The sequence below is a fragment of the Chiloscyllium plagiosum genome, chromosome 16 (assembly GCF_004010195.1).
Source record: "Chiloscyllium plagiosum isolate BGI_BamShark_2017 chromosome 16, ASM401019v2, whole genome shotgun sequence".
NCBI classification, from domain to species: Eukaryota; Metazoa; Chordata; class Chondrichthyes; order Orectolobiformes; family Hemiscylliidae; genus Chiloscyllium; species Chiloscyllium plagiosum.
The window spans coordinates 32,902,114-32,923,091 of NC_057725.1; positions in this window are offsets into that span (position 1 = coordinate 32,902,114).

The window sequence follows — 20,978 nt, forward strand, 5'->3', positions numbered from 1 at the left end:
GGAAATGTGTTGCTGGAAAAGCGCAGCAGGTCAGGCAGCATCCAGGGAACAGGAGAATCGACGTTTTGGGCATAAGCCCTTCTTCAGGAATGAGGAAGGTTTGTCCAGCAGGCTAAGATAAAAGGTAGGGAGGAGGGACTTGGGGGAGGGGCGTTGGAAATGTGATAGGTGGAAAGAGGTCAAGGTGAGGGTGATAGGTGAGACTGGGGTGGGGGCGGAGAGGTCGGGAAGAAGATTGCAGGTTAGGAAGGCGGTGCTGAATTTGATGGATTTGACTGAGACAGGCTGGGGGGAGGGGAAATGAGGAAACTGGTGAAATCTGAGTTCATCCCTTGTGGTTGGAGGGTTCCCACCCCAGTCTGACCTATCACCCTCACCTTGACCTCTTTCCACCTATCACATTTCCAACGCCCCTCCCCCAAGTCCCTCCTCCCTATCTTTTATCTTAGCCTGCTGGACAAACTTTCCTCATTCCTGAAGATGGGCTTATGCCTGAAACGTCGATTCTCCTGTTCCCTGGATGCTGCCTGACCTGCTGCGCTTTTCCAGCAACACATTTTCAGCTCTGATCTACAGCATCTGCAGACCTCACTTTTTCCTCCTGTGCGAACAGTAAACCTATCAGAGACTCAGACGCTGTGAAATCATGGTAGGAATCAGTGTGGTCAGTGTTGTGGAGAAAATATAGAAAATCACCTGGAGACAAAGAGAGTTCTTCAAGAAGTAGGTCTTTTATTTGCAAACAAAAAACCGTGACACCGAGAAAGCAGATTCTCGAATGCCCACGTACCTCAGGGTCCTTGGATTTTTTAAAATCATGTTTCTGTTAGCTTATCAGCATGTCCAACTATATATTAATCAAAGTACCTCACTCTAGCTACACAATAAACCAGTGATGTTAGTTCCCATTATCTCTATAGTTATACATTCTACTTAATGTTATTCTAGATATTTATTGCTAACTCTGCTACAGTGATCTTACATTCCAGACTAACCTTTCATGATAGATATTTAGCTATTCCAATCTATTATAATAGTCTCCTGTCTCAAGCTGACTCTACTAACTATTAATTAGATATTTTAATGTCATGTCCCAAATATTTTGGTCCCAATCCTGTCATAATAACACTTCAGAGAAACTTGCTTTATTACTTGTTTTATCTCATCTCGCCATAGTAACCTTTCAGCCTTAACCTTACTCTGCTAATTGGTGTAAGAGCATTCCACTATTCTTATTCCATCCTGCCTTCCACAGACCACAGATTGCCAGTGGTCTTCATGCTTTAACCCTTCCCATGCTTTCATGTTCTTTATTTTCCATGTCAGTTCCAATGGAACCTTAACTGAAGTGCCCTGCTCCATTTGAGTTGCCAGAGTAACACTTCAATTTGGGGGTTTTCATAAGGAAAGACTACATATTATTAGACGTTTTTAATGGTCTGGTGTTCAGAGCAAAACTTGATCTCTTATACATTGTTGCTCATTAAGATACTCGAAAGTTAATGAAACGTGGTGGCCAGTGCAGAGAGGGAATAAAACAATAAAAGTAGGGTCATGAGTATTAGAGAAAACAAAACCAAATCATAAATGGGAATGTATCAAGAAATCATACATCACACAAGGTGCCCCATATTACCTTGATCAGCATTGTTAGTTTGGATTTTATTTTTTTTTCAATAAGGAAGACAAATAGCAATGGAATGAAGGTGAGCATCATTCATAGATCTGTACAACACAGCAAGGCACCTCCCGGCTGCGAAAACACAGATAGTTTGCTAACTTGGCCAAACAGCAAGGGATGCTGGGTACATTGGCCAAGAGGAAATCTCTGAAATCACAAAGCTCACACATCAGACAGTACAAACATCACAGCCAGGTGCTAATGACATGAGTGTAATGTAAAAGGAAAGTTATCCTAGACTGACATATTCCCAACTTATCCACCAATCAAAGGAGGGCCCAGACAGAAAGGTAGTGGGTCTTGCTACACAAAGAAACTAACAGTAGCATACCATCCAAATGACTGACATAGTTTCAAACTATTGAGTCTTCCTGATTGTCACAAAGTATAGAAACTTCCAGGAAATCATCTAATAAGTTACAAAATTAGGGTTCACCCACACATCACATTCTTCAACCTTCTGGAGTCCCTCTGAGGCAAGAAGCAGAGACCAGTTGTCCATCCAGAGAGAGAGAGGGAGACAGGGGAAGAAAGAAAGCAGCTTCGCAGACCCAGATACAAACCCAGAGTGGGAGCAACTGTGTAAATCTACAAGAGACTTGGGAAGTATTATAAGCTGAAGGCAGTGAATAGGAACAGAGAGAGGATATTAGAACGTTTCCTTATAAAGTTGAGACTGTTTTGCATTGGTACCAACTTGTGTTTGTCATGATTTAACTGCTTTGCTATTGTGGGATGCTTAGGCAAATACCTTCATAACATTTTTATCAGTCATCTAATTTGTTTAAGGAGGAACTTGTATATACTCATTTGTAGGTTAAATTTTGAAGACTTTTTAAAATCTGAAATTAGGAAGGTCAACTTATACACGAGGTATTGTTTTTGAGAGGGTGAATATTTATCTACAAAACAGATAAAATGGGAAATTTACCTTCCCAGCACATCCCTAGTCCCTGGTTCTGGAACGTTCCCTGTAATATGTTCGGGCCACGGTAAACCGCAGGTAACAGAAACCAACTCCACGGATACGGCAGTTGCCTTGTTCTGTTGTACCATGACAGTAAATCTGAAAACCTGGGGCAGAGCCTGATGGCTGGTGGACTGGAAGACCCAGAATGGAGTGATACAGCCAGTAGACTGAAAAGTCGAAGTAGAGTGCAATGGACTTGCTCACTGACTCATAAATGTTGATCTCTAACTGTGAAGAGCTAGGGTCGAATTATACTTGAGATATATGAAAATACAAGGTTTTCTGGCCAAAAATAAGGGGTCTACTTATACATGAGATTGACCCATGCATGAGTTTATATGGTAGATGACAATTGGCATTCCTGAGTGCTCTTTGATAAGAAGTGACTGTCAGGTCCTCCAAACTCACCTTTGATGTTGAAACTGCTTGGTATCCTCAGAATTCAGTCTAAACTGTATTAAGAGGGTAAATAACCCACATGAAAACCAGGATTCAAATGAATAACTGAGGATACAGGCAGCCGACCAGAAATTGGCCCATCAGCCAGGAGTTCTACAGCGATACTGAGTAAAGCAGGAGTTGGAAATGGGTATGGAGGGACTCTAAGGAAGTCAGCATGGAATAGGATAGGTGTTTATCTCTTGTGTGGAAACATGAGAGAGATTTTGAAAGAACCATGGGTGCTTTTATTCTAAACCCCTCTTGTCCCTGTTCCAGAAGTGTTTACTGGGGTTGGTGGGAAGGGAGCTTTATTTTATTTGTTTTCAGTTCCAATGAGTAGAAGAAATTTTCCTCTGAATTTTAAACCTTTGTTGTCCCCATCCCTGCGGTGTTTGATGGGGATGGAGCTGGGGTGTTTGATTTTTAGTTTACTTTGGGTTCGAATGAGTAGAAGAAAGTCTGTATTTTGATTCCCTGTTGTCCCTACCCATAGAATGGTTGGTGGGATAGAGTCGAGGGAAAGTCATTCTTTACTTTCACAATTGAATGAATTTTATTTTGAGTTCAAGAGATTTGAGGCAACTTTTAGTTCCAAAGAGTCAAGGAAACTTTACTTCTCTGTTTAAGTGGAATAAAAACATTGGCAGCTGTTGACACCCCAACTTACCCTACTACCCCCACTTACCCTATGACTGCTAAGTGTTTTAAAGAGTACCTGGAACAAGGAACCTGAGACTGGATCAGGGACCCAGAGTAAAAGAAGTTGGGTATAGAGTCAGGGACCTGTAGTTTGGCAAGAAGCCAGAGATTGAGTTAGGAATCCAGGGATAGAGGTAATACACTGGTGTAGGAAACTCTACATTCAAGTCATGAGAAGTGGTTAAAGACCTACCTTTGGGTAGTGTTAGAAGGGGTCACCATGCTTTAGTTTTGCACACCTCAGACTTCAAGAGGCTGCAATAAAAATTTAGCTGAAGCCTTACCCCAAGTACAGCCACCTCCCATAACCTAATATCATAAAAGAGAAACCCAGTAAAGGATCCAGCAATAATATGCTTGCTAGCAAAATGGGCCAAGTATCCCCTCATCAGACTCTCCCAGACAATTTTTTTATGAAGTGTTTCAAATGGACAGAATTCTGTAGCGGCCCAGACTGGCCCTGAACAATGCGTTCCATGGCCTCAATCATATGGCAAGAAACATGTAACGGATTAGAAACGAAGGCCACTAACCTAACCACCACAATAGCACGTAGCCGAGAAAATAACTCACAGCTGACCAGCTGAGATTAGATCACTATGGGAGCATTTAGAAATTACTACTGATGAACTGGAAACATTAAAACTTGTAGTTATACAGCAGAACATCAGAATTCAGGAAAACCTAATCCATATGGGACTGTTCCAGTCACAATTTGAAAGAGTCTATTCCAGTGACAGGAGGGTCAGTAAGGACCAGGAGACAGCCTCAGTATACATTGACAAGCTAGAACAACAGTGTAGAGAGCTCCAAGCAGTTGTACAGGTTCTCTAAGCCAACAATGCCAAGCAATGCACATCAGGCCCCCTAGTACGGAGCATTCAAAGTCCCAAGAACAAATGCAATTCTAGTGAACTAGGCCTCCACCCAGAATGGGATAATATGTACCTTGGGGTCTTACCTCCCAAGGGAGTTAATGAGAAGCCCCGCAATGACACATCTGCTTCCAATCCACCTCTGGCCCATATCCCTGTCACCTTTCTCCCAGCTGATGGTGTCTCCAACACTGCCCCTGCCCCACAGCCGAAACCAAAACCCATGCACATAAGCGTGGTTCAGACTTCTTATAGCCCCCCTCTAATTTGGAGGACTGAAAGAAGGGACAGGATTACACTCAGGAGTCCCAAACAGACTTCCCCTCCATTCAAGTCCCCTGCCCCCAGAAGAAGGGAACTCCTTCCCAAACCCAACCTGTGCTTCAACTGTGGAAGAACTGACCATTTCACTCAGGACTGCTGGACACCAGAGACTCCAACCTACAACAGGAAGTTTGGGAAAAGTGGCCAACACCCAGGGTACTATCTTGGCAACAGCAGCGAAAGCAAAAACAGGCAGTGGCTTATATATTGAGGATGACAGGGGCAACTCCATAATGGAAATAGCTCTAAAGCTCCCCAGCCACCTGAGAACAAATGCTGCCATGTGGCAGCTAATCAGGAACAGCTCCCTGTACTGCTAAACATCCATTTGCACATTGGGTGACAACTCATCCCTCCACACCACATCCTGTATACAGGGCACATTTATTCTACCCCCTCCCCTTTTGTGTTTAATTTTCTCTCTGGCAGAGAAGCAGGCCAGCCATCAATTAGTGACTGTTTGACAGGGTCACACCAACACAATTAATCAGATTGTCCAGGGCAAAATCAAGGATCTCAGTGAGCAGCAAAATCATCCTCCACAAAGTATCTACAGTAACTAGATGACTGAACAGCTGAGGGAGGACCTAAGGCAGGTTAGTCCAGGGAAGGTGCTGTCCTGGATCAGTAATGAACAGCTCGAACATTTGTTCCAGGAGAGAACCCACACTCATATCTCCAGCTGTCAGTTGTGGCAGCTCAACAAAGTGTGGCTTAATGATTGCCAGATATTGAACCAACATATTGACAGAAAGTACTCTTGTTCTTTTTCAGTAAGTGATATTACAAGGCAGCAATTCCAACACTTACAGGGTGTTTTTTGTGCATTATGTATTATTATAATGACTTACCCAAAAATGTGACATGGGCAGAAGGGAAAACAATGTACTCAGGATACCTATGGTATGACCACCAGAACCCCTAGTGCATAGATGGGATCCCCTCGGTCCACTCTGTGCAATTGGTGGTATTCAGGTGGAAGAATCAGTTCGTGGTGTACAGGACATGCTAGGGGAGTTCAATATTGTGTTATATTAGTGCAAGGATCCCAGATGATTGGTGGGGTGTTTCTGAGAACAGGTGCATGGTAGTGGCTTGATGAGAGATTAGAGTACTTACAGTGTGGAAACAGGCCCTTCAGCCCAACAAGTCCACACCAACCCGCTGAAGTGCAACCCACTCAGACCCAATCCCCTATATTAACACCTTCACCTAACACTACGGGCAACTTAGCACAGCCAATTCACCTAACCTGCACATTTTTGGATTGTGGGAGGAAACTGGAGCACCAGAGGAAATGCACGCAGACACAGGGAGAATGTGCAACCTCCACACAGAGAGTCGCCTGAGGTGGGAATTGAACCCGGGTCCCTGGCGCTGTGAGGCAGCAGTGCTAACCACTGTGCCATCATGCCGCCCACTGTGCTTAGCACATAGTCCAGACAAGGGATCACAGGGAGGATGGCCTTGCCCTAGAAGCCCTGCCAGGGAGAATTCCTTGAGGATGAAACTAAAAACTGGCTAAGAGCGGGAGTGAAGACTCCTCCTCCATAATTGATGTATCAAGGATAAAGTTAATGGAATGACGTCGTTCCCCAATAAAACAATCATACTTGCACCATGCCCACAGAATAATGGGACAAGGGGCAGGGAGCTGTGATAGAAACCCAGTCCAGCAGTTAATCAATGAAAGAGAAGGGAGCTCCTTAATGATCTAGCCACGGCATATGGGGCAGGAGTATCAACAGTCAACACCCTTGATTTGGCTCATTTGGACAATAAACTCAGGATCTTGCCCAAACAAACTAAATGAGCCAGGAAAGGACTGAGTACAGACAATCGACAAGAGACCACGGGATAACTAGTGGAGAGTCAGGGTAGCCACCACTGGGTGATCAAACTACAGGGTCAAGGCAATTAATCTGATCATCCAAGGCAAAAGCAGAGATGACGGTAAGCAGCAAAACTGCACCATGTACAGCAGCGACGGTAACTGGATATTGATCAGGGAAAGGAGGACTTCAGGCAGGCTAGCCAAGGGAGGTCCTGTCCTGGATTAGTGATGAACAACTTGAACATTTGTTCCAAGAGAGCACCCACAGTAATATCTCTTGTTGCCATTTGCAGCACCTGACCATGGTATGATTTAATGCGATCTGTAAGGACATTCACCCTTACATTATCCCCAGTGACAAAATTGTGTTGAAGACTTTTGAAGGTGAAAATGTTGGAATTATGAATAAAAATTGTATTTGGATGGGGTGCGATGACACAATCCCATATGGTGTGGAGACATAGGGGACATAGATAAGGAGCAATCGAAGTAAATGTGAACAAACAGGCCACACCTACAACATGGTTAGCCATGAATTCAGCTCCTCTCATATCTAGCTGTGCTCCTAATTGCGCTCACTTTGATATACTTCAGGATACTGGTGATTCAGATTGCATGCTGAGAAAGACAGTTATCTCAAGAGCTTGGTGGCCTCACTATGAATAATCCCGCACCTGATCACAAGGGCTGTAAGATAGATGGAACTCCCAAAGTTATCTATTGTTACTTCTTTTCGTTGCGATTACTGAATGTTGTCTTCGCACCACAATCCTGAATGGATTATTGTGACAGGGGTTTTCATTTTCATACACATAATTCTATTGTAGGCTTGACCAATGTGCACAATGGCTTTCACATGAACACATAGCCTTCCCTGACAACAAACATAACCAACTTTGAAAGTTAGGTTTGAACTTCATTTGCATAAGTATTTTGCCATTCAAAAGGGGGGAAATGTAGCAACCTCCTGGCTGCTAAAATACAGACAGATTGCTAACTTGACCAAACAGCACTGAATGCTGGGTAAATTGGACAAATATCATGGCCATGTGTTAATGACATTAAACATAGTGTAAAAGGCAACAGTTATCCTGGATAGACATAGCCCCAACAATTTATCCACCAAACAAAGGAGAACCCAGACAGAAAAGCACTGGGTCCTGTTACACAAAGAAACTAACAGTAGCATGCCATCTAAGTGGTTGACACTGTTTGAAACTATTAAGTGATTGGTCAGAACTGCAGGAAGATCCAGAAAAAATCTTAAAAAGCTACAAAAACAAGGTTCACCTACAGACCGACATAAAGCAGTGAGAGAGAGAGAGTGCGAGAGAATGAAAGGATGGACGACACAATGCAGCTTTGCAGAGACAAAGCCAGAGAAAAAGCAACTCTGCACATCGACAGAAGACTCAGAAGAACAGTAAGCTTAAGTGACCTCTTGGATTAGACAGTGTATGTATAGTATGAAAGGTTATTGTAACTTGGTTTCTAATAAAGTTGTGCATTCGTACCTGTGTGTGTTTGCCATGATTTGACCGCTGCAGTATTGTGGGACACCTGGGCAAATACATTTATAATATTTTGGTTGGAGTTGTCGAACTTGTTTCAGGAGGATTGAGACGACACTAGATATAAAATATTATGGCTACAAGGGCAGGTCAGGTACTAGGAATCGTGTCATGAATAACTCACCTCCTGAACATCTACAAGACACAAGTCCAGTAGTATGACTGAATACTGTAGGCCCCACTTATCTGGATGAGTGCACCTCCAACAACAATCAAGAAGCTTGACACCATTCAGGACAAAGCAGCCCACTTCACTGGCATCACATCGGCAAACATTCACTTGCCCCACCATGAAGCTCAGTTGCAGCAGTGCTGAGTGAATACAGTGCAGAAATTCACCAAGACCTGAGTCAGCATCTTCCAAACATATGACAACTCCCACCTAACAAGTCAAGGGAAGCAGATACACGGAAAAACCATCATCTGCAATGTCAGATTGTGTTCAAATAATGACCGAAATTGGTGAGTGGCAAAAATCGCCTCCTATATTCAGCAACCGCAAGTAGCACAAGTTCAAGGTGACAATAGAATCCTGAAATACAGCTGTTACACTCGCCTTTTTATACACAGCTCTTACATTTAATAAATTCCATTACTATGGTGTTACATTGTTTTATCTGTAGTACACAATGATTTGATGGGCTTCTCTCCTGGGAGACAGGAGATGGGTTAAAACATGTACTGGGGTACTAAGTGCGGGCTGTTACTTCTGATGGGAAATAGAGTGTCTGTCTGGTCTGCTTGCATAATTTAAAGTGTTAATCCTTTTGTCTTTTAAGTTAGTAAATGTTAGTAAAACTACTAGCCCTATATGCTCTAAATAAGTCAGAAATTGTACCTGTACTTAATAAGAGAATAAGGGACGTTAAACTGATTACCACAGCAGGGTTGTGAGATTAGTTCACTATTCACTGGTGTGAGTTTCACTCATTCATGCAATTTCACTTGAGTGTCGTCTTGACAGTTAGTCTCTTAAAGAGATAATGGCCCAGTTAAAAGGTATTTAACAAGTACATACTAACTGCTGCAGGCAAGGATGCCTTGAGGCATATACATTGGCAAGACTGAGCAGATGCTACGATAACGGTTGATTGGACACCGTACAACAATCACCAGGCAGGAGTGTTCCCTCCCAGTTGGGGATCAGTTCAGCGATCCAGGACATTCAACACACACACACACCCCTGCACTCACGCTACCACATGCACCCTCTCACACATACCCCATCACACTTAATCAACTTACACACACACACATATATACACACACTCTCTAGCACATACACTCACACCCACACGCACACATCAATTTGTCACTCGTACATGCACACACATATAAGTTTATGAGGGGAATTTCTTTCTGAGCATTACATTTTATTTTGCTCAAAAACTGCATGAATCCATGTAAAACTCTGTAAAACTATACACAACCACCTGAAGAAGGAGCGGCACTTGGAAAGCTAGTGCTTCCAAGTAAACCTGTTGGACTATAACCTGGTGTTGTGTTCAAAAACTGCATGAATCCATGTAAAACTCTGTAAAACTATACAGAGGATTTATCCACAACCACCTGAAGAAGGAGCGGCACTTGGAAAGCTAGTGCTTCCAAGTAAACCTGTTGGACTATAACCTGGTGTTGTGTGATTTTTAACTTTGTACACCCCATCTCCAAATCATAAGGATTTGACAGCCTGACATAGCATTGGACACAGACAGACTTCACACCTATTGTTCAAAAAGCTGAGCTAATTTGAGAATGTAATTTAAAAGAAGTTCTGGGATTTACATATCAAAGAACTGAAACCAACATATCCCATTATAAAAGATGAAAGTTTTAATCTAAGATTGTTTACTGCATCACATGTCCATGACACTGAACCCCTTTGGCTATAAGTTCTATGAGCCTGTAATTAATCTTCACAACCACCTGTTGAAGGAGCAGCGCTCTGAAAGCCAGTGCTTCCAAATAAACCTGTTGGACTATAACCTGGTGTTGTGTGATTTTTAATACTAATTGGGGAAACTGTTTGGTTTTCTGTAATCTATTCAGGTCCGTGAAATGGTTTGTAAGGGCTGATTAACATTATCATCTTTTGTGGAGACCTGATGGGGATGGTATTGTTTACAATAATGGCACCTATTCTGAGGTAGTTTTTAATGTAGAAATAGGCCTGATAAGTGTTTAAGGTGAAAGTGATGTTTTAATTTTAGTCTATATTGTAGTAGCAACATATATTATGGTACCACGGCTTTATGAATAAACGAATAAAACTGAGTTATAATGGGTTAGCAAAGGGTTTTGTATGAATGAACAGGAATCTGGTATTAATGAATATAGTGAGCTGGCGAGTGAGTTAGTAAGGATAACGTAAAACACAATATCTCCCACCAAAGCCACTCACTATCCTGACTTGGAAACACATCACCGTTTCTTCAGTTTGGCTTGGATTAACTCACCATCACCGTCTCAAACAAGAAAATTGACATTTTGGGCAGGAGCCCTTCATCAGGAATCAGATTTTAAGTATCCAAATGTCAATAGGGCATTATTATTCCCCCATGTGGCTCTACTCTTTTTTTCCCCTATTGGCATTTGGACACTTAAAATCTGATTCCTGCTGAAGGGCTTCTGCCCGAAATGTCAATTTTTCTGCTCCTGGAATGCAGCCTTACCTGCTGTGCTTTTCCAGCATCACTCTAATTTAGGCTCTAATCTTCAGCATCTGCAGCCATCACCGTCTCAAGGTCAACTTTAGGTGGATAATAATTGCTCGCTTAGACAGTCTACATCTCACGAATGACAAATATCTTTTCTTGCGAAATGCAATTAGACTATTCATGATTAAATAAAATATTAATCCTTCTAGATTTTTAAAAATATTTATGTGTGACTGCTCTAATTAGTTGTACAAAGTTAAAAATCACACAATACCAGGTTATAGTTCAACAGGTTTATTTGGAAGTACTAGCTTTTGGAGTGCCGCTCTTTCATCAGGTGGTTGTGGAGGTTAAGTTCATGCTCACAGAATTTCACAACTGCCTGACAAAGGGGCGGCGTTATAGTGGTGATGGAAGGTTGTTTTTCAGGCTGGAGGCCTATGACCAGCAGTGTTCCACATTGTTTGTCATTTATATAAATAATTTAGACAAGAATATAGAAAGCATGGTTAGTAAGTTTGTGGATGACACCAAGACTGATGTTTTAGGCGAGAATTTAGAAGAAGGTTAACCTAAGATTATAAAGAGATCTTGATCAACTGGGACAAAGGGCTGAAGAGTGGAAAATGGAATGTCATTTGGATAAATGTCAGGTATTGCTTTTCAGTAAAACAAACCAACGCAAGACTTACATAATTAAAACCAGGGCCTTGGATAATGATGTAGAACAGAGAGACCATGTGTTCAGGAAGATAATTCTTTGAAGTTTGCCTTACATTATAGACAGAATGATTAAGAAGGCATTAAGCATGCCTGCCTTCCTTACTCAGCCTTTTGAGGAAAGAATTGGTTCTAGTCTCAGCTGGAAGGGCACACATTGGAATAGGAGTGAAATACCAACAATATGCAGAAACATATCTTAATATTTCAAATAGATGAGGAATTATTGTTACAATCTCAGGAGGGACCTGTACCAATTTTCTAAAAGAAATCTGAAATTTCTTAAAGACAAAAAGTCACAAGATTTCATGGTTAAAACAGACACATTGTTACTATACAGGAATCAAACAAAGCATACACGAAATGCTTTGATTAACCCCTATACTCTAAACCCAGAATCAGTATCAGTTAAATGTGAAGTAACAGTCATATTGTGGTTGGATATAAACTAGAAATTACATATTAAAGGCATCATCAGAGGTTATGAATTGATTTGGTAAAATCCACTCAGCATAAGTCTAATCAGTTTCAGTTACAAAGGCTATATCTTCTTCACAAGATTTTCAGGTATTTTCCTCCTAGGATTTAGGTCAAAAATCAAATAACACCTGGTTATAGTCCAATGGGTTTATTTGAAAACACTAGCTTTCAGTACGCTGTTCCAACCCAGTCCAACACTGGCACCTCCACATCCTAGGATTTAGCCTAATCTCCAGTCAACAAGTGGCCTTAATCAAATCAAGTTCAATGGCACAGTCTTCATTAAAAATGGCTTATGTATGCAGAACCTCCTCAACTCTGGTTTGGATTATGTAAAGCCACTAATGTTTTCTTGAAGTAATGGAAACAATTGCAGAAACCATACTGTTGCTTATTAACAGCTTCTGATCTAGTATCTGTCTTCAACCTGTCTCCTTCAATCTGCGTAACTGGCCTCATCGTTATCTATTACAGGTACTGAAATCAGATGGCTGTCTGCACTTTTAAATCACGACCATGACACAGGAATCAAGTGTTCCATGATCATCAAGCAAGCTAATTGGGCTGTGGAAAGATGGGACATGACGATAATGTCACTGGATGAGAAATGCAGAGACCCAGGCTAATGCTCTGAGGATATGACCTCAAATCCCACCTGGCAGCTGCTGGAATTTAATGTTAATGATAAATCTGAAGTTTAAGACATTGGCCATTGTAAAACTTCATCTGGTTCACTGATATCCTTTATGGGGAAGACAATGTACATTCTACAGTCAGGGTTGCATGTGACTCCAGAACTACAGTCATATGGTTTACTCTGAAATGATCCATCAAGTCTTTCTGATCAAAGGCACTGAGTGATGGACAACAAATGGTGGCATTGCCAGAGATACCGCCAGGCCATGAAGGAATATTTGAAAAAAAACTTTCCAACCATATTGAATGCTTTTAGAAGTTGAAGTTTCCTATTAGTTTCAGTCTCGGTTTCTGTAGAAAGTGCAAGGGTCAGTTTCCTTCCTTCATTTCCCTCTTCAAGTAAATAAAAAGGTGAAGTCACCATAGTCCATGCTTTCACTAAAGAGAGTTTACTGGTGGTGGTTTAAGCAAGACGCGAGGTTGAGAGGTGGGGCCTTGTGGTCACCTCAGCCAGTATGATAATTGAATCCATGCTGTTGGCAACAGCCTGCATCACAAACCAGCTGTCCAGCCAAATGAGCTGACCCAACCACTTGTCAATAATGGTGGCCACAAAAATACAAGCTTTGAAACCTCAGAGTTGACCACGCTATTAAACTCTAAGATTTTGTTTATACACCAAAACAAAAGGCATGTGGAAAATGTTTGTGTAATAATTGGAATAAGGTTGGTCAGGTGCATCTCAATGAATATGAGTTCCCTGATTGGGGCTGTTAACCTGGGTCAGAAAGTCCTGGCCCACATATAAATAGAAGTCTCAGGGATTCTCCTCACTCCAGGGACTGGCTCTGGGATAGCTGGTCAGAGTCCATGTTAAATAAGAGATGACTTGGTGATGGAATATTGGCCTCTGTGGAGTTATCTCAGTGGCGATGAGAGAAAACAGTATGGTTCTGAAGAAAGTTTGCTGGCATGAATCATTTTTGTGTTGGGGGTAAGCATTTCTGGCATCATGCCTTTATTTATAAGCTGGACTTAGAGTCGTAGAGTTATAGAGATGTACAGCATGAAAAGAGACGCTTCGGTCCAACCAGATATTCCAACCCAATCTAGTCCCACCTGCCAACACCTGGCCCATATCCCTCCAAAGCCTTCCTATTCATATACCCATCCAAATGCCTTTTAAATGTTGCAATTGTACGAGCCTCCACCATGTCCTTTGGCAGCTCATTCCATACACATACCACCCTCTGTGTGAAAACGTTGCCCCGTAGGTCTCTTTTATATCTTTACCCTCTCACCCTAAACCTATGCCCTCTAGTTCTGGACTTCCCCATCCCAGGGAAAAGATTTTGTCTATTTATCCTATCCATGACCCTCATGATTTTATAAACCTCTATAAGGTCAATCCTCAGCCTCCGACGCTCCAGGAAAAACAGCCCCAGCCTCTTCAGCCTCTCCCTACAGCTCAAATCCTCCAACCCTGGCAACAACCTTGTAATTCTTTTCTGAACCCTTTCAAGTTTCACAACATCTTTCCAATAGGAAGGAGACCAGAATTGCATACAATATTCCAACAGTGGCCTAACCAATGTTCTGTATAGCCACAACATGACCTCCCAACTCCTATACTCGATACTCTGACCAATAAAGAAAAGAATACCAAACACCTTCTTCACTGTCCTATCTACCTGCGACTCCACTTTCAAGGAGCTATGAACCTGCACTCCTAGCTCTCTATGTTCAGCAACACTCCCTAGGACCTTAGCATTAAGTGTATAAGTCCTACTAAGATTTGCTTTCCCAAAATGCAGCACCTCACATTTATCTGAATTAAACTCCATCTGCCACTTCTCAGCCCATTGGCCCATCCGATCAAGATCCTGTTGTAATCTGAGGTATCCACTACACCTCCAATTTTGATGTCATCTGCAAACTTACTAATTATACTTTTTATGCTCACATCCAAGTCATTTATGTAAATGACGAAAAGTAGTGGACCCAGCACTAATCCTTGTGGCACTCCACTGGTTACAGGCCTCCAGTCTGGAAAACAACCCTCCACCACCACCCTCTGTCTTCTACCTTTGAGCCAGTTCTGTATCCAAATGGCTAGTTCTCCCTGTATTCCATGAGATCTAACTTTGCTAATCAGTCTCCCATGGGGAACCTTATCGAAAGTCTTACTGAAGTCCATATAGATCACGTCCACCATTCTGCCCTCATCAATCCTCTTTGTTACTTCTTCAAAAAACTCAATCAAGTTTGTGAGACATGATTTCCCATGCACAAAGCCATGTTGACTATCCCTAATCAGTCCTTGCCTTTCCAAATACATGTACATCCTGTCCCTCAGGATTCCCTCCAACAACTTGCCCACTGGTCAATAGTTCCCTAGTTTGTCCTTACCACCTTTCTTAAACAGTGGCACCATGTTAGCCAACCTTGTTCAATCCTGCCATCTAAGACTGATGCAGTATGTGGAAAGAACATCTTATTTTCTTCCTGGGCAAATGACATTGCTTTTCATCTGCCCCAATGAGTAAACATTCTGACTGTTTGTGGATCTGCAACATTTTCGGTTGTTAGGACCCTAACTTTCCCTGAGGCACTAGATACTAAATCTTTTCAAGAATTGATGGATTTAGTTAAGGGATATTATAACCTCAAGTTTTCTCTCATTCTGAAATGCTATCTGTTTTATTCAGCAGTTTGAGAAGCAGAGGAATCCATATTGGAATTTTGACAAGGTGGCAAAGGATGTGATTTTGGGTTAACCCTGAATGAGATGGGCACTACAACTGGTATTCATCATTATAAAGTATGGCAAGCGGAACATGTGAGTTACAGGGTGTCTCGATGCAAGTGGACACCCTCATCTGTCTCACTGAGCTTGGGTAACACCCCCTTGAGTGTAGTCAATCACAGCCTCATGTAGGACATTTCGTGAACACAGCAACTCAATGTTAGCTTAAGCAAAGCCCCAAAACAAAGCTGAGCTAAAATATTCTTCAGGATCTGAGCTGGCAAGGTATTGTGTTGATGCTAGCACGTGCACTTGAGACAGCAAAGGAGTCCGACATGGCCTGACCTGAGTTAGAGAACTCTCAGGCCAGTATCCAGGAGATTGCACAACCAAGAAAGACCAACAACAAGTGGTTTGGAACAGGTAAATTGGTTAGCAATGTCAAATGAGAACAAAAAATAAATGTTTGGTCACCTGGTTCTAATGGAGGTAGATACCAGCACAACTATATTAGTGATTGCAGAACTAATCTTTAACAATGTGCAGGATATTAGTTAGGCCACTTTTGGAATACTGCATGCAATTCTGGTCTCTATGCTATCAGAACAATATTGTGAAACTTGAAAGGGTTCAGAAAAGATTTACAAGGGTTTTGTCAGGGCGAGAGAGTTTGACCTATAGGGAGAAGCTGAATATGCTGAGGCTATTTTTGTTGGAGCATTGGAGGCTGAGGGGCGACCTTACAGAGGACTAGAAAATCATGAGGGGCATGAATAGGATAAACAGCAAAGGTCTTTTCATGAGGGTGAGGGAATCCAAAACTAGAGGGCATAGATTTAGGGTGAAAGGATAGATTTAATAGGGTCCCAAGGGACAATGTTTTCATGCAGAGGGTGGTGCATGTTTGAAACAAACTGCCAGAGGAAATAATGGAGACTGCTACAATAACAACATTCATAAGGCATCTGGATGGGCATAGGAATGGGTTGGATTTACAGAGATACGGTCAAATGCTAGTAAATGCAGCTAGATTAGTTTAGGATATCTGCTTGGCATGGACCAGTTTACTGGATGGACACAATCAAAGCAAGGTGACCGCACACAAAGCTGAAACTTCTGGTTTGCAAGCAGAAGCTCTGTCACCTAAATCATGTTTTTCCAAGAGCTCATATATATGGGAAGACTTGAGGTTTACCAGCAGTTCTGAGTTACTGAGTTTATTACTTCCTTCATTACACAGTCACGTATTTATCCTGATAGAGAAAAGTCAATTGAGAATCAAACTGTACAATCTTGTCATATTTGACATTCAAATAAAAATCATGACAGCAAATATTTCGATTCCTGAAAAATGTTGTAAAGCATTGTCATTAAAAGCTAAATCCACACAGTACAGCAAAAGCTTAAAAATCCTCCTGCATACTGGCCTGATGCAGAAATAAACTTTGAACTTACTCCTAACAGACCTATTTATTTAGGGTTTCCATCGCCTCTGACCAAGAGATACCAAAACTTGTTATACTCTTACCTGCTGATGAAGTGAAAAATATGATGATAACACAGAAAAGTAAGATTCCCATCCCCTTTAAACTGGAAAATACACTTTTATTCAGAGAATAGAATCTTCAGGTATCCAAACCAGATATTACTTGTACTTTTGTTTCATTGAACATGCCCAATTTTACACAATCAAATGATAACTTTATAGTAATTCTTGATTAAATAAAACACTGGAATGCCACACACTGACACGGACTTTATTCAGGTTAATATAAAATACAAGGGAATATTTTTGTTGAGCTCATCAGGATTTTACACAAGATTGATTTTAGTGTATGGAGACCGAATCAAATTCTAAAACTCATTCAACAAGCAGCTGGCAGGAAAACAAGATTTTAAATATTGATTTGTGAAATCCAGCCGCAAAGGAATGACAGCAGCAAACTGCTCCATTCTTATACTCTCGCTCAATGGGTTGTATATTTGAACATTCATACAGGTTCCACAGACAAATGCCCCACTCCACTCAGAAACTGCAGTTTTACTGAAGAAAACTATGACTCCAATTTAAATCCATGTGATTTTGCACCTCTATGTACAGGCATTCAGCTACTTCTCGTGCACACCCTATCCTTCCATCACTACTCAGTTGATTGTGATGAATGTGCTGACAGTAAATGTATTAGAGACTGAGACATTGTGAAATCATGGCAGAATTCAACATGGTCAGTTTTTGAGGAACCTTAATGGATGTGCCCTGCTCCACTTGACTTAGCGTCTTTGGTCCAACCCGTCCATGCCGAACAGATATCCCACCACAATCTAGTCCCACCTGCTAGCACCCAGCCCAAATCCCTCCAAACCCTTCCCATTCATATACCAATCCAAAAGCCTCTTAAATGTTGCAATTGTACCAGCCTCCACCACTTCCTCCGGCAACTCATTCCATACACATACCACCCTCTGTGTGAAAAAGTTGCCCCTTGGGTTTCTTTTATACCTTTTCCCTCTCACTCTAAACCTATGCCCTCTAGTTCTAGACTCCCTGACACCAGGGAAAAGACTTTGCTTCTTTACCCTATCCATGCCTCTCATAATTTTGTAAACCTCTATAAGGTCACTCCTCAGCCTCCGCCGCTCCAGGGAAAACAGCCCCAGCCTGTTCAGCCTCACCCAAAAGCTCAAATCCTCCAACCCTGGCAACATGCTTGTAAATTTTTTCTGAACCCTTTCAAGTTTCACAACATCTTTCCAACAGGAAGGAGACCAGAATTGCACACAATATTCCAACAGTGGCCTAACCAATGGCCTGTACAGCCACAACATGACTTCCCAACTCCTGTACTCAATATTCTGACCAATAAAAGAAAGCATACCAAACGCCTTCTTCACTATCCTATCTACCTGTAGCTCCACTTTCAAGGAGCAATGAACATGCACTCCAAGGTCTCTTTGTTCAGCAACACTCCCTAGGACCTTAGCATTAAGTATATAAGCCCTACTAAGATTTGCTTTTCCAAAATGCAGCACCTCACATTTATCTGAATTAAATTCCATCTGCCACTTCTCAGCCCATTGGCCCATCTGGTCAAGATCCTGTTGTAATCTGAGGTAATCCTCTTCACTGTCCACTACGCATCCAATGTTGGTGTCATCTGTAAACTTACTAACTGTACCTCTTATGCTCGCATCCAAATCATTTATGTAAATGATAAAAAGTAGAGGGCCCAGCACTGATCCTTGTGACACTCCACTGGTCACAGGCCTCCAGTCTGGAAAAACAACCCTCCACCACCACACTCTGTTTCTACCTATGAGTCAGTTCTGTATCCAAATGGCTAGTTCTCCCTGTATTTCATGAGATCTAACCTTGCTAATCAGTCTCCCATGCGGAACCTTGTCGAATGCCTTACTGAAGTCCATATAGATCACATCTACCACTCTGTCCTCATCCATCCTCTTTGTTACTTCCTCAAAAACTCAATCAAGTTTGTGAGACATGATTTCCCACGCATAAAGCCATGTTGACTATCCCTAATCAGTCCTTGCCTTTCCAAACACATGTATATCCTGTCCCTCATGATTCCCTCCAACAACTTGCCCACCACCGACGTCAGGCTCACTGGTCTATAGTTCCCTGGCTTGGCCTGACCACCCTTCTTAAACAGTGGCATGACGTTTGCCAATCTCCAATCTTCCGCCACCTCACTTGTGACTATTGATGAAAGAAATATCCCAGCAAGAGGCCCAGCAATCACTTCTCTAGCTTCCCAAAGAGTTCTAGGGTACACCTGATCAGGTCCTGGGGATTTATCCACTTTTATGCGTTTCAAGATATCCAGCACTTCCTTTTCTGTAATCTGGATGTTTTACAAGATGTCACCATCTATTTCCCTACAGTCTAATGCTTCCATATCCTTGCCAGAGTAACACTTCAGTTTGAGTGGTTTTCACAAGGAAAGACAGAGGTTTCCATGTCAGTCGAAGTTTTTAACAGTCTGTTGTTCATACCATGTCTTGATCTCTTGTGCATAGTTGGCCACTAAGTTACATGAGAGTTAATGAAATGTGGTGGCTAGTGCAGAGGAAATAAACAAAAGAAGGATTATGAGTGCAGTGACAGAGAAAACAATACCGAATCATACATGGGAATGTATCAAGAAATCATTCATCACACAAGGTGCCCCACTTGATCAGAATTGTTATCTTGGACTTTATTTTTTTCAATAAGGAGAACAAGTAGCAATGAAAGGAGGGTAAGCGTCATTCATAAACCTGCACAACACAACCAGCAGCCTCTTGGTTGCGAAAACGCACATAGACTGGCTAAATAGAAAGGGATTCTGCATACATTGGACAAGTAAAACTCTGAAATCACAAAACTCAAGCATCCAATAAACTCAAAAGACAATAGTTACCCTGGACAGATATATCCCCAACTTATCCGACAAGCAAAGGAGGCCCAGACAGAAAGGCTGGGTCCTGCTACAAAAAGATGCAAACATTCGCATGCCATCCAAATGATTGACACTGTTTCAAACAATAGAAAGTTAAAAATCACACAACACCAGGTTATAGTCCAACAGGTTTATTTGGAAGCTCTAGCTTTCAGAGCGCTGCTCCTTCATCAGGTGATTGTGGAGAATAAGATTGTGAGATGCAGAATTTATGGCAAAAGTTTCCAGTGTGATGTAACTGAAATTATATATTGGAAAAGACCCGAAATGTTTGTTCAGTCTCTCATCTTTTAGAATGACCATGTTGGTGTCAGTTCCTTCATATGTAAATCACAAAACTTTTTTAAGAAGTTACATTCTCAAGTGCCCTTTAACAATTGGTGTCATGTTGGCCCAGGTAAGGTATTGAAGGTGTTAACTCCCTCTGAGGCTGTCTGATTCTAATCTAAAAAACGGATGTTCAGAACCTTACATGGATTCATGCAGCTTTTGAGCAAAGTAAAATGTAATTTTGCAAGGACAAATTCACCCCACAAATTTATATGTGTATGTGTGCGTGTTTATGTGGGGGGAGGTGGGGGGGAGGGTGATGGGGGCGGGGCGGGTAGGATTATGTGTGTCTGTGAGAGGATGTGTGTATGTGTGTGAGTGTAAAGGGGTTTAAGTCTGTCTTAGAGTCATAGAGTCATAGAGATGTACAGCATGGAAACAGACCCTTCAGACCAACCCGTCCGTGCCGACCAGATATCCCAACCCAATCTAGTCCCAACTGCCAGCACCCGGCCCATATCCCTCCAAACCCTTCCTATTTATATACACATCCAAATGCCTCTTAAATGTCGCAATTGTACCAGCCTCCACCACATCCTCTGGCAGCTCATTCCATA